Genomic DNA, 13559 nt, shown 5'->3' with positions numbered 1-13559 from the left:
AAGATTTCGTTGAAATTAAATGACATATTTTCATTCCTGGCGTTCCACAATTCGTGTGTTTTAGTCATCTGAGAAACAATTTTTCTAATGAATGGCAAGAAAGCTGAAAACTTCTAAAAGAAACTACTGTATATATCTGTGTGAGTGCTGGAATTCCAAATGTATACTCACGCATATAGTAATATTGATTTCTTCAGCCTTCCATTAGAGAATTTCCAAAGAAGGTCGGTTAATGTGGTAGCCATGAACAAGTATTTACTATTCAGAAACCGTGCGGTCCATGTTTCTCCACGCCGCAGTCGTCAAATGACAGTTTACGTAAATCTCTCGTTTAACCATTCGATAGAACGAGTCTTAACGATCGACTGGGAGCACTTAAAGGCGAACGCTAGACAAAATACAAGGATTTTACATACCCTCATGTGGCTGAAGCCTTCCAAAAGGCCGGTGGTTAATGTCAGATAGAGAGAGAGAGAGAGAGAGCTGGAGAGAGGATTAAACACCCCCCAGTAAACACACTTCGCCACATACCAGTGCATGCACACCATGGTATGGTGAACTTGAACGATTAAATACTCACGAAAGTACATTCTCGCGTTTTCGGTTTCAAACGTACAATCGAACGTTCAAGTTGCCATATAGTTCTGATCCTTCTGCACTTTATTGATTACCTTAACAATTTCTGCTTGTTTCACTTCTCAGGTCTGTTTTTCTTTGAGAGAACGCAGTGGAAGTTATGAAAAGGAAAGTTTTAAGGAAACAGCTGATACCAAAATAGCCAATTTCCGCTATTTCATCACGTCTTGACCGCTCCGCATTGGTAAGTCACAGAGAGAATAAAGAAATGCTAGTCGTGGTTGATTTATAGAGAGAAATGGCAATAGAAATTCAATAGAGTTAACACTTCTAAATAAAAATATACTATACATAATAAAAAAAACTCGGAGAAAAGCAACTACATGCCAATATCATATGTTTATATTGCAAGTTTGAATTATTTTGTGTGGGCGACGTCAGCTGTTTCCATAACAACGTGTTAGGTGCGAAAAGAATGATACAATAATCAGTCGCAAACACTGTAAAAAGTAGTATCACCTAAAATATAAAGATTTAAAATCAACTAATTAATGTTTATTTCGTAAATATTTTGATTTATAGGTAGAAAAATTATCCGATATATGTAAGTTGTAGCTAGCATAGGTGGCACCGCTGTTTCTGGTGTGGAAAAGGTTCTAAATTTATTATATGTGATTAGACCTGTTACAAAAAACATTTTTAGATCTTCCAGTTTCATAAAGACACACAAGGTTTTTTTCTTAGTAAACTTAATAAACTAGAACTTGTATTATCTGAGAATATAATCCAAATTAAGAGGGAATAAAATGTACATACAAATATTAGAACAGAAAGAAAGGCAACAGATAAGCCATTAATGAATGAATCCAATGGTAAATTGATTGACTGCGGATTTTTGTTTTTAGCTTCGCTGGCTTTTGGCGTTCAGTATCGTGAAATTAAAGCTGTAATGTGTTTGCAGCATTTTGAAACATACATTTTTTTGTTTGCCATAAAAATGGAGTCTTTTTTTTTTTTTACGAAAATAGGTGCGAGTCAAATTAATAACGGGTCCGCACCTGTAAAGTCATCTGGCAGTAAATGTGTACAGCGCAGAACTGTAAAACTATTATGATCAGTCTTGCTACAAATAAAATGCTTCCACGTCCGTTAAAACTCAAGTCTTGAAATGCAGATTTCTTTTGAAACTCTCACAAAGAAGCAGAAAACTAAGCACCTTTCTAGTTTTGTAGCAGGTGTGAACGATAAGGATATGAAACACAAACAATCCGAATGAATCTTAAATGCATATCTATAAAAGCATAAATATTGTCATACCGTTTTCAGTATTTATCGTGGTAAATAAAATAGGACCATGTTCTAACTAAGATGTTCATTTTTTTTAAATGCTGAAGAACTAAAGTTTCAACAGCTAAACGATAATTCGGTTAAAATGTTTTGTTTACTTAAATTGTTTCGATAAAAGTTGCCCTATCCCTGGGTTTATATACTTTCTTCAGTAAATCAAATCAACAGAAATCTTTTCAAAAATTAACAAAAAATGGTTGCTCAAGAGTTCTACATTTACATACTAATAGGTCTCAGAAAATAAGCACAAAAACGTCTTACCAGTATTTTGAAACTGTTGAAAGTTTTACGCGAGTGTTAAAACAAATATAATATAACTGTACCACGTTTTGAGCTAGTAAGGAGTCTTGTTTTGCGATTTTTTTTCCTACAGAGAGCAAACATTGGTTAACTTTGTCAATATTTGAACACAGCTGGCAAAGGAAATTAATCAGAGCCCTACTCTTAAAATGCGTCCAAAACACGTTTCACACTAGTGCATTGAGTATTTTTTTCGAAGAAGAATTGAAGAGGAAAAGCTTTGGTGTGAAAGATGGTAGCAATAACATGCAAGCTAGGAATTGCTGATTAACGCTGGCGTGAGGTTATTATCGAAGAACGACCTTTTTTTTGTAAATTCGAGCACCATACATGAAAGTATGGCATTTATTTTATGAACAGATCAAACTAAAAGGAATTTCAAGGAAATGAATATGTTTTAATGACTCATTTTTAGAACTATTCGACGTGTTATTGTTTTCTTTAAAACATAGGAACAAATTGTCCTAGTTCTGCTCTTTGTAAAACTTGCTCTCCCCACCCCACTCCAGCCCCTCAGCGGTAACTTTAAGGCTTGCGAAGCTAAAAATTGGGTTTTCATACCCGTGGTTGGCATAGCACAGACAGCCCATTGTGCGGCTTTGTGGTTAAAGACAACTAAATCAAAACCAAATTGTGCAGCTTAACGGAAACTCGCATGATAGCATTTTATGACATCACTGTAAATTTTATCATCAAACTTTATGAAGTTCTTTTATATTTTTAAAATTCATTTTCCTCAGAGACAACATCTACTTTAGTATTCTTGACAAAGAAGCATGATAAGGTGTTATGGCAGAGGGTGTTCGCCAGAAGTCAACAAGTTAAGGGTCTTCTCAACGCATTCTCATTTTGTCTGCAGAGTACTCTTTTTTTTCCCTCTACCTATTTTGGTGATTTTATCTTTGTGCTGATTATGTTATCACAAAACCAAATTTTTCTCGATCGGCAGGATGAATAAAAGTGTAGATTAAAAAGTAAGACTGGAAATTGTAAGATACAGATGTATTGTGTAATAAGAAAACTCTGCAAAAGGGTCAAATTTGGTAGAAAATGAGGTTTTGATAAATCCGTGTATATCGAAATAAATGAAGTAATGATATTGAAATGAAATCCTATTTATTTTTGGATTTCAGCACTTCACAATAAACATGGATAACCATAAACCAATGAAACGTAAAAGCCAGCGAGACCACATATACGTTTTTGTTTCTTGTGAAGAAAGGGTTATTATTAAGATTAATACATGAAGGAAAGGTGAAAAAGAGATAAATAATTAATAAAATACGCCTATGAATAAACAGATGAAAATATTAAAATAAATGAGTGCAAGAAAAAACTAATTTTGAAACATGAGAAGAACATTTCAAAATTAGAAAAGGAAAAACCAACACTCACTAGATTAATAAAGGCCAACAATCTAATGTGACTGTTTTGTTGAATTTCGCTTAAAGCTACTGGAGGGTTTTCTTTGTAAGTCGCCTCTTTTCGAAATGATAGACTAAAGAGAGGGCAGCTAATCATCACCAGTCTTTATCAACGGATAGAGAGATTGACCGTCACCTTATAACGCCCCCATGGTTGTAAAGGCAAGTATGCTCGGGAAAGAGTTTCGACACATAGGTTGGGAGACAAGCGCCCTAACCAGTGCCACAGACCACGTTATAATGTGTATGGCAAATTAAGACTTGATATAGCTTCTTCCATTGGAGTGTTCTGAATTTTTGGAAAACTTTTGTAAAGCACTTACCGGTGATGATTAACTACTATTTCAAACAATGTTGAAGCTCAAAACATAGCAGGAAAATAACAGTTGTGTTTGTTTTCTTCAATATAATGTATTTTTTGCTAAAGGTGTTACTGGAAAACAAAGAATAACAAGAAACAAACAATAAAAACCGCCTTTCCTAAACAAAACAATCATAGCTAAAACTAAAAACACTCATAACTTTTTTTCTCAAGAAGAAGAGTTCATATATTTCACGTTCTTAAAAACTTAATACTTTGGTTAGAATAAAAACAACAACAGTAAGCAGCATGTAATTTTAGGTATAAACAACCCATTAGGGAATACTTCTTGTGATTTAGAAGACTTTTAAAACGCCCATAAAAACAGCAAAACTGAAAATGCATAACTGATAATTTTTATATGGACCCAATGAACCTCTATACCACAAGTATGGTACACAGTTTAGTACACTATGTGAAACATTTAGATATTTGGCAAGAAATTGAATTTTCATATGAAGAATTTGAGTCGTTTTTATCATACAAGCACCAAAGGTTTTTAGGGCATCTTACAAAATTTATTTATGCGTATAAATAAATAAATATATATATATATGTATGTAAAGGACAGTAATATGTGTTGAGTGTAGTTCGGAAACAGAAATCATCATAAAAATGTTTATTTTCTAATATGATTTGTTTAAAGTTTCTGTATCTTAAGACACCGTGCCTTATATTGTATATATAATGAGCATTGTTCAGTAAAAATAAAAGCTAAATGTTAAAATATTTACTCTGGTTTATTTGTATTTATACAGAAATTTATCAACTAAAGTTGTTGTTTTTTTGGGATATCCGCGCGAGGGTATTCAAGATCTATCTAATTTTAAACTTATAGAAGACGACAGCTGGTCACAAACACACACCGCCAAAGCATGCACTAGTCTAATCGTACAGATGGATTTGACCGTCGCCACATGGCCCCAAAGTGCAGATCGCGATTATTTTTCCGGCAACGGAACGCGAAACGCGGACATTCGAATCCAGTCCAGAAAACTAAACACTCTCGTCCAATAGCATAATCAAGCTGTTTCATCTACTTTTTTATTCAAGTGTTCGGCAAGCATTTTATAAAAGAGCTTGTAAGTTGTTTTTGTTGTTTGTTATTGAACACAAAGGGCTATCTGTACTTTGCCCACCATGGGTATCGAAATCCAGTTTCTAGCAGTAGAAGTCGAGCTTATAAGTTGTTTTTGTTGTTTGTTATTGAGCACAAAGGGCTATCTGTACTTTGCCCACCACGGGTATCGAAATCCAGTTTCTAGCAGTAGAAGTCGAGCTTATAAGGGACATAATATTATGCAATTAATTACAATAAAAATCAATATAAGAACGTAAAATAAAAACAGCAACAACAACTAGTGTTCCAATCATTCTATACAGAGTAACCCTGTGCTTCGTAAATACCAATCCTGTTACTACTTACACGTAGAAACTCATATAGATCATATACTTCCACATTTCCCACATATCCACTCATTCCGTTTATATTCCAAAATGTTCATTACACACACTCATACTATATTTTATAGTATACCTTTACCATACCTAAAAAAAATAAAATGAATCATCTATGTTCATACTTATTATATATGCACGTTCAGAGGTATGCGTCAAGTGACGGGTCGTAAGTTCGAATCCCGTCACCGAACATGTTCGTCCTTCCAGCCGTGCTGAGTGTTGCAATGTCCCGGTCAATCACACTTTTCGTTGCTAAACAGTAGCCCAAGAGTTGGCGGCGAATAATGTCAACAAGTTGCTTTCTTTCTAGTTTACCACTTCTAAGTTAGGGACTGCTAGTGCAGATAGCCCTCGAGTAGCTTTGTGCGAAATAAAAAAAAACAAAGCTTCAGATGAAAACTTGAGTTTCGATCCTTGAGGTGAGAACAGCGCAGATAACCCATTGTTTAGCTTTGTGCTGAAATAAACACAATTTTAGTGTTATAAATATTATAAATATTCCTTGAGTACCAACAGTTTCTAAATACCCAACTTTGTTTTACTCACGCCTCCACCCCACCAGTGGCTCAGCGGTAAGCTTGTCGGCTTACCATGCTAAAAATCGGGTTTCGATACAAATGGTGGACAGAACAAGGGTAGCACATTCTGAAATTTTATACTTAAAAAAACCTCAATCAACTAACCAGCTCATGCCTACTATATACTCGTAAATGCCAATAATTTCCTGAGTAGTAAAGAGTTAAGATTGGTAAAGTAGTTTAATTATGCGGATTATGTTTAGGCATAACATAGTTCTACTTTTACTAATAAAACATCGCAAAAATGAAGCAGGGAGTGTCGAACATAGCAAAGATAAGCTCTGTATGATAACATCTTAAACTTTTCCTTATCATTTAATTATGGATCTACATGAGGTAATGAAATTTTCGAAACTTAGCTTGAGAAAGCTCAAAGTGAATTTGTTTTGAGTCAATGATTCATGAAATTAAGAGAAAATGCTTACACTAACTGAGTTGAAAACTTTAGTTTATAACCAGGATCTAGATAAAAAAAAACTTTTTTTTTCTTGAAGTGACATCTACAGCTGCTTCAAACAAAACGAGGTATCAGAGCCATTTTCTGAAGAACTAAATAAACGCCAGATGAAAATTTCAATTAACTTTTAAGGCCTTTGTCCTAGTTTTCTTCCACTAAATCATTAAAAAAGATCTGAATATGCAATTCAGTATGACACAACAAGTTTCGAGTATCTGCTGAAACACTGTACAGTTTTCCCACTTTAATCACAAGCTGTTGTTATCTGTATACCTTTCAAGAGGAGAGTCTAACATGTTCCCCTCATTAAAATATCATATATCGATTTCTCCTTTAGAAAAGTTTGTACAAGTTTCAGAGATTATTTTTTCTTAAACAATGAGCTGTAGTATCCAGAATATGTGAATCACATACCTCGAAGCACACTATTGAAGATCACAAGCTTTTAGAAGCAAGATGTTAACTACATGAACAACGGAAAATGTGCCTAAACATATATGTGTGTAACGTTCTGGGTATTTTGTTATTGTCTCTGCTCTGTTATCTATTCACTGACTCTGTTGCTTAAAGATACAATAAATGAACTTCTTTTTAATTTCGTGTTTTTTTTTTTGCAATTGATAATAGAAAACTTGTTGAAAAATACTAGAGCGTATAAACATTGTTGAGCTGGAACATTATCATTTTTAAATAAGCTTTATTTCGTGTAGTTATTATCAGTAGCAGTTAAAGTAAGACGTTTCAAATATCAAAGAGAAACTTATTTGATTTAGTGACTCCTTTTTTAGATGGCATAACCATCAGGATTTGTTTGCCTGTTTCTTTTAGAGCAAACCAACGTTTTGGCTATCTGCTGTGTCCATCGCAGGGAATCGAATCCCGGATTTTAGCATTCGTAAACACACCACTGTCCCACGGGGAGACAAAAATAAGACAATAGAGAAAATATAGTCCTAAGTATAGATTATATCACATTGAAAACTAGCTTGAAATTTATCGTATAACCGTATAATTTATCCATGGCCCGCCATGGCCAGTAGGTTAGGGCGCTTGACTCGCAATCTGAGGGTCGCAGGTTCGACTCAGCCCTGGGGCCAATCCCACTATTCGTTGGTAAAAGAGTAGCCCAAGAGTGGTGATGACTAGCTGCCTTCCCTCTTGTCTTTCGTTAACGCAGATGGCCCTCGTGTAGCTTTGCGCGAAATTCAAAACAAACAGATAATACATAAAGCATCATCTAAGATCATATCCTTAGATATTTTGTTACGCATACAACTAACATCACGAAGACATGGAAAAAAAAAAATTCGTACATATAAGATCACTTCGGAATACAGTGAAGTCACACATATGTGTTAAAAGACCATATCGTACCATTCTACACTAAATGATATGTCAATTGAAGCTTGGGATGTACATCTTCACTTGTCTATAGATAAGATGATGACAATTTATCCGCAGGATAAAAATAAAATTTGTTTTGAATTAGTTAAGTGGTTGTAATTAATTTTAATCGCAGTTTCAAATGTAGAAGCTAATTTTTAAAAATACTTGTTGATAACTCGAATTTCGCCACACCATTATCTCACAACAAATACAATACAAAACAAATCTAATATTTTTAATTCAAAATATTCACCAAACCGAGTAGATACGGATCTATATATCCTGATGTACAGATTATCTTTAGTTGCTCAAACTAATACTGTTACATGCCACTTAAACACTGTTACATGCCACTTAAACTGAGGGTCTGGTATTCTGAAAGATGGGCTTATTTTCTGAAAAAAAAACAATCTACGAACACGGTCGCCAGGTTTAAAACAACTGGCATAGCATGTAATTTATCATCTTCTCAAGATTAACGACACAGAAATTAAAATTCTTCGTTTGACAACCGTGGCGTCAATCCGCCTGGCGGCCGGACTCCAGATTCTCTTTCTGTTGCTTTTTAAAGAAATGTGAATACCAGAAGCGTGGTTTTGGGCGTTGAAACATATCATGGTAAGACTGCTTTGTTATCTAATCGGGCTATTACATCGCATACATGAATACTTGATGTGAAACGCTTGAAACGCCTCACGTACTTTAAAATTAAAAAGAGCTTTTTGACAGCATACACTAGCAAAGACGATTATTCTTTTAAATACGGCTATTCCAGGGAAATAAACGTTTTTTGGTAAGATAAGATAACATGAAATATTTTACCGCGTCTCTAATACGCATTCTTAGTTACAAAAAACGTGAAAATTCTTCTTAGGAAAAAACAAACAAACGTGACATGGTCGTTAGCTTTGCACCAAACATTATGCTAAGAGAAGTTTGTGGATTTAGTGGGTTTGTTGCATCAAGGCGGAACTAACATTAGGTATATAATTCTAGCAAAGTAATTATCTTGCAATTGGAAGAAAATATGATACGGCAAACTTCTTTTATGTCAAATACATGACTTAGGGCTTATGCCGACGTTATGATACTTCTAAGTGATAGAAATCATTGAATGGTTTATGGTGTAACTTTATTATTATTCACGAGAGTGTTACAACGATGGGTTTACTCAAACTTCCAGTAGTGGCACCTTATTCATATTGGATTATGTCGACAGAGAAAGTTATAAAAGAAACTTAAAATACTAGTTCTATGTCATTTACATAATTAGTACAGTCGTGCTCAATTTGACGACCATGCATCTTGACGATGGTACTGCAGCGTAGTTTCCACTGCAAAAATGCTTTGTCGTAAGGCTGTCATATCCAAGGTACATCACTCCTCTGTAAGCCATCTAGTGTACAAAAACGACGGCTTGCCAGCACCTGTTTCACTAGCCCGATCCTATAGAAATCCATACTCACTGCGTCCGGTGACTCCTCCAGTATGTCTTCATATGAATAGCATGAATATCCGTTTCCTTTTCTACCTGCTTAAGGTATGCGAAGGATGAACAGATATGTCGTGAAAGCAATATGTGTACACACGAGTCATGCCGCCTTTCTAGACGGAGATCCATCTTGATTATGTCGTGTGCTATTGCCTAGGTCACGTGGGCAGTCTTTATCACTGACCTTTGTGCTCATGGATTCACACCAGTTACAAGACATTCTTATGATCTGGGTGTATGAGTATTTTGCACCGGAAAGGTTTGTTACCTATGATTTCCAAAAATAATAAGTTTTTGGTGGCATTGCACTACCTACGAAATGCCATGCAACGTTAAAATGTAGTTGTGATACATTTCATTCCATTTCGACTTTATATAGGCTGTAGTTGTCACGTGACTTTCAAATACGCACATTTAAAAATGTTTTCATTTAACGTACTTAAGCTTCTATATTTTGCACTTATTTGTTTCATATTTTCCAGTGAAATACTTAAAGCTAGTAGAATATTCTGTCCTGATTTCTAGTATGTTTGCATGAGAAATATAAGAAAATAAGCTATAAATAACATTGTCAAGGACATCATGCTCCAACTAATGTTGTGAAAATAAGTTATAATTAACATTGTCAAGGACTTCTGATGCTCATACTAATGTGGTGAAAATAAGCGATAAATAAAATTGTCAAGGACATCTGATGCTCAAACTAATGGGGTGAAAATAAGCTATAAATAACATTGTCAAGGACATCATGCTCCAACTAATGTTGTGAAAATAAGTTATAATTAACATTGTCAAGGACATCTGATGCTCATACTAATGTGGTGAAAATAAGCTATAAATAACATTGTCAAGGACATCTGATGCTCAAACTAATGGGGTGAAAATAAGCTATAAATAACATTGTCAAGGACATCATGCTTTTGTTTTTGTTTGTTTGTTTTTGAATTTCGCGCAAAGCTACACGAGGGCTATCTGCACTAGCCGTCCCTAATTTAGCAGTGTAAGACTAGAGGGAAGGCAGCTAGTCATCACCACCCACCGCCAAATCTTGGGCTACTCTTTTACCAACGAATAGTGGGATTGGCCGTAAAATTATAACGCCCCCACGGCTGAAAGGGCGAGCATGTTTGGTGGGACGGGGATTCGAACCCTCGACCCTCAGATTGCGAGTCGAGCGCCTTATCCACCTGGCCATGCCGGGCAAACATCATGCTCCAACTAATGTTGTGAAAATAAGTTATAATTAACATTGTCAAGGACATCTGATGCTCAAACTAATGTGGTGAACAGGCTACAAAAGCATGTTGTTGTACCAATTCCATACAACATTTTACAAGTATTAAGTCTTTCCGTGCTTTATCTCTTAGCTAAAGCTGAATGTCTTCTGGAGTAATTATTTTGAACAACAGCGATGACATTTACCTCCATTATCAAGCTAGTAGTCCTTCTTTATGTTAGGTTATGAGCAAAACTTTGAATAAAAAACGTCAATTATCTCTTTCAATACTATTTCAGTTATCACTGCAAATAAATATTCAATTATGCTACAAATTCAGCTTCAGTTATTATTGAAATATCAAGCTCAATGAGTGCAAGAAATATTTCTTCAATTATTAATTGAAATAAAACATTAATTGCGTCACGAACACAAATTAGGTTAGCATTAGAATGTTAAACTAAGCTGTCACAACAACTGCTATTATTTCAAATAAATCTTTTATCACATTACAGATACAAGTTAGACTATTACTACAAGTACATCCTTAGCTATCAAATGTAGCCCCAACTGTCAATATAATTACAATCTTCATGGTTAGGGCGCTGGACTCGCAATCTGTGGGTCACGTGTTCGAATCCACGTCACACCAAACATGCTAGCCTTTTCAGCCGTGGGGGCGTTATAATGGGACGGTCAATCCCACTATTCGTTGGTAAAAGAGTAGCCCAAGAGTTGGCGGTGGGTGGTGATGACTAGCTGCCTTCCCTCTAGTCTTACACTGCTAAATTAGGGACGGCTAGCGCAGATAGCCCTCGTGTAGCTTTGCGCGAAATTCAAAACAAACACATAATTACAATCTTATCTCATCTCTACACACAAAACTTGAACCAAAAAATACAATCTTAGTTATTACTATAAATATCAATTTAACTACCATTAACTTTGGTACATGTTTTGAAACTAAGCAGAATTTTTACAGACTGCATTCTCGCAGCGGAACAACAACAACAAAATTATTACATTCGAACACCAGCGGTTGAATGTGGTCGAGCATATTGATTCTTTGTAACAAAATGCATCGATTTCCTTCTCGAATTTTAGAGGTGTCCTTTCTTCTCCACCGAGGTTTTCTTCTGGAACGATTGATTATCGAATTCTCCGACTGGGAAAACAGTGATATGTATGTAGTCTAGTGGAAGATGTTATTATATACCATGCACAGAGGTTGCGTAAATTAAAAAAATAAAAATAACTAGTCTATTACAGAGCATTAGACGATATATGTGTCACAGGCTTAGTCCTTTGAGATGTCAAAATAGACAATTAAAAAATGGGGACATTTTTCGTAACAAAAAAAAAGTTTATTATTTCTTTCTTACTAAATTTTACAAAAATTTTAAAAGAAGAGACTGGAAATACTTTAGCTTACTTATTTTCTAAATTTGACTAGCTAATAGAAAATGGTGCATCAAATTAAATGAAAGAACAGAAAAAATATATTTGTAAGACATGTTCAAAATTATGTTGCTTGCAGAATATTACTTTACCTTCGTAAAGCCACATAGTCAATGTAGTTCTATAATTCTGTACTACATTTAAAGATGGTGACTCGAATCCTTCGGTGGACTTTTACTATTGTTTGTTTACAGACACAAGAGCTTACAACTTCTAACCTAAACAAATTACGGAGTTCCCAAAGTCTAGGCTGAGTGATAAATTTGTTTTACAAATTTATGTAAATTCTACGGTTACTGTCTGATTCTAGTTTTATCATCATCACAGAATATATATCAGAAAGCACCTCCTGCTAGTCAATCCTTTTATCATCATGATGAGTGATTAGCAGAAACTTGACTTTGATCGTTCTCGTAAGTTGTTTGAAGAATTAGCTCCAGAGATCAAGAGAAATTCGAGCTCACATTTCTGTTCGTAAGGGAGGGAGGGATCTAAATCAAATAGTCTATCAATGAAATGTCCTCATATCATTTCGTTTATCACTGTGAAAATTAGTATCTAGTTTAAGAGCCCCGCCAGTTTCCGCCCAAGTAAACCAGTGAACTGAAAGCTAAGGTTTGAGGCTATCGAGCTATTTTATCCCCTTGTGGGTACTCGGAGATTTTCTCTGGATAATGATCACTTTTTTTAGACGTTTGAGGCAGAGAAATAATTAAATAAAATAAATGTTATTAATTTAACCACAGGGTGTATGTATGCGTTTGAAAAATTTTACTCTTAATAATAATAATCACGGTTTTACTTACTCCAAGTAAGAAAAAACAAAACAATATATTATTCTTGTACAAAAATACTCTTCCGTGTTAAGTGCTGTTTTAACATACAAGAACAACAATGACATCACAGAATATAAAGATTGTTTGGAACGGGAATTCTTCCAAGTGGCAAGATGGGGGATTAGGAGAGAGTTGGTATAATGCAGTAGAAAAAACACCATCGTGAGTTTTGTTTTTAAAATGAGGTTTCCGTTGAAGCATGCTCGCTTACGACGCAATGAAATAACCCAATAATTCTTGTTTGTATAATCTATCGATTAGATAATAAATGTTGATAATTACTTCTTTATGACTTAAATAATTCTGTATGACCATGATTTTCAGTGCCAACGATTGCTGTGTCTGAAGCTACCTTGAATTCTACTTATCTTTATTTATTTATCTGTTACTAGCTAGAGTACCCATCCCCTGGACGGAAGTTATGTAAATTCATTATTAATGACAGGTTATCTTAGGACATGAAAAGTAGTTTCCCTTATATGTAATTGTAAAAAAAAAAACGCCCATAAAAACCGCAAAACTGAAAATGCATCACTGAAAATTTTTATGTGTTTCCCCATGGACCCAATGAACCTCTATACTAATTTTGGTGAAGATCCATCCACACCCTGCGAAGTAGTTACATGGACAAACAACAGACAATACTATTATATTTATATAGAAGTAG

The 13559-nt window shown here is 34.8% G+C and overlaps 1 protein-coding gene across 2 annotated transcripts in view; it reads left to right on the top strand.

The window, feature by feature from the left end:
• The window catches only part of LOC106478041 (acetylcholine receptor subunit alpha-like 1), a 146444-nt gene that overhangs the window by 51346 nt on the left and 81539 nt on the right, over positions 1 to 13559 (top strand). For both annotated transcript variants that reach the window (XM_022381563.1, XM_022381564.1), the window contains one exon: positions 703 to 820. The gene's annotated coding sequence lies outside the window, so the exon portion shown is untranslated. The remainder of the gene's footprint in view (positions 1 to 702; positions 821 to 13559) is intronic.

This window comes from Limulus polyphemus, unplaced genomic scaffold (assembly GCF_000517525.1).
Source record: "Limulus polyphemus unplaced genomic scaffold, Limulus_polyphemus-2.1.2 Scaffold175, whole genome shotgun sequence".
Lineage (NCBI taxonomy): Eukaryota > Metazoa > Arthropoda > Merostomata > Xiphosura > Limulidae > Limulus > Limulus polyphemus.
The sequence above is the reverse complement of the archived record's forward strand: the minus strand, read 5'-3'. Positions and strand labels throughout refer to the sequence as shown.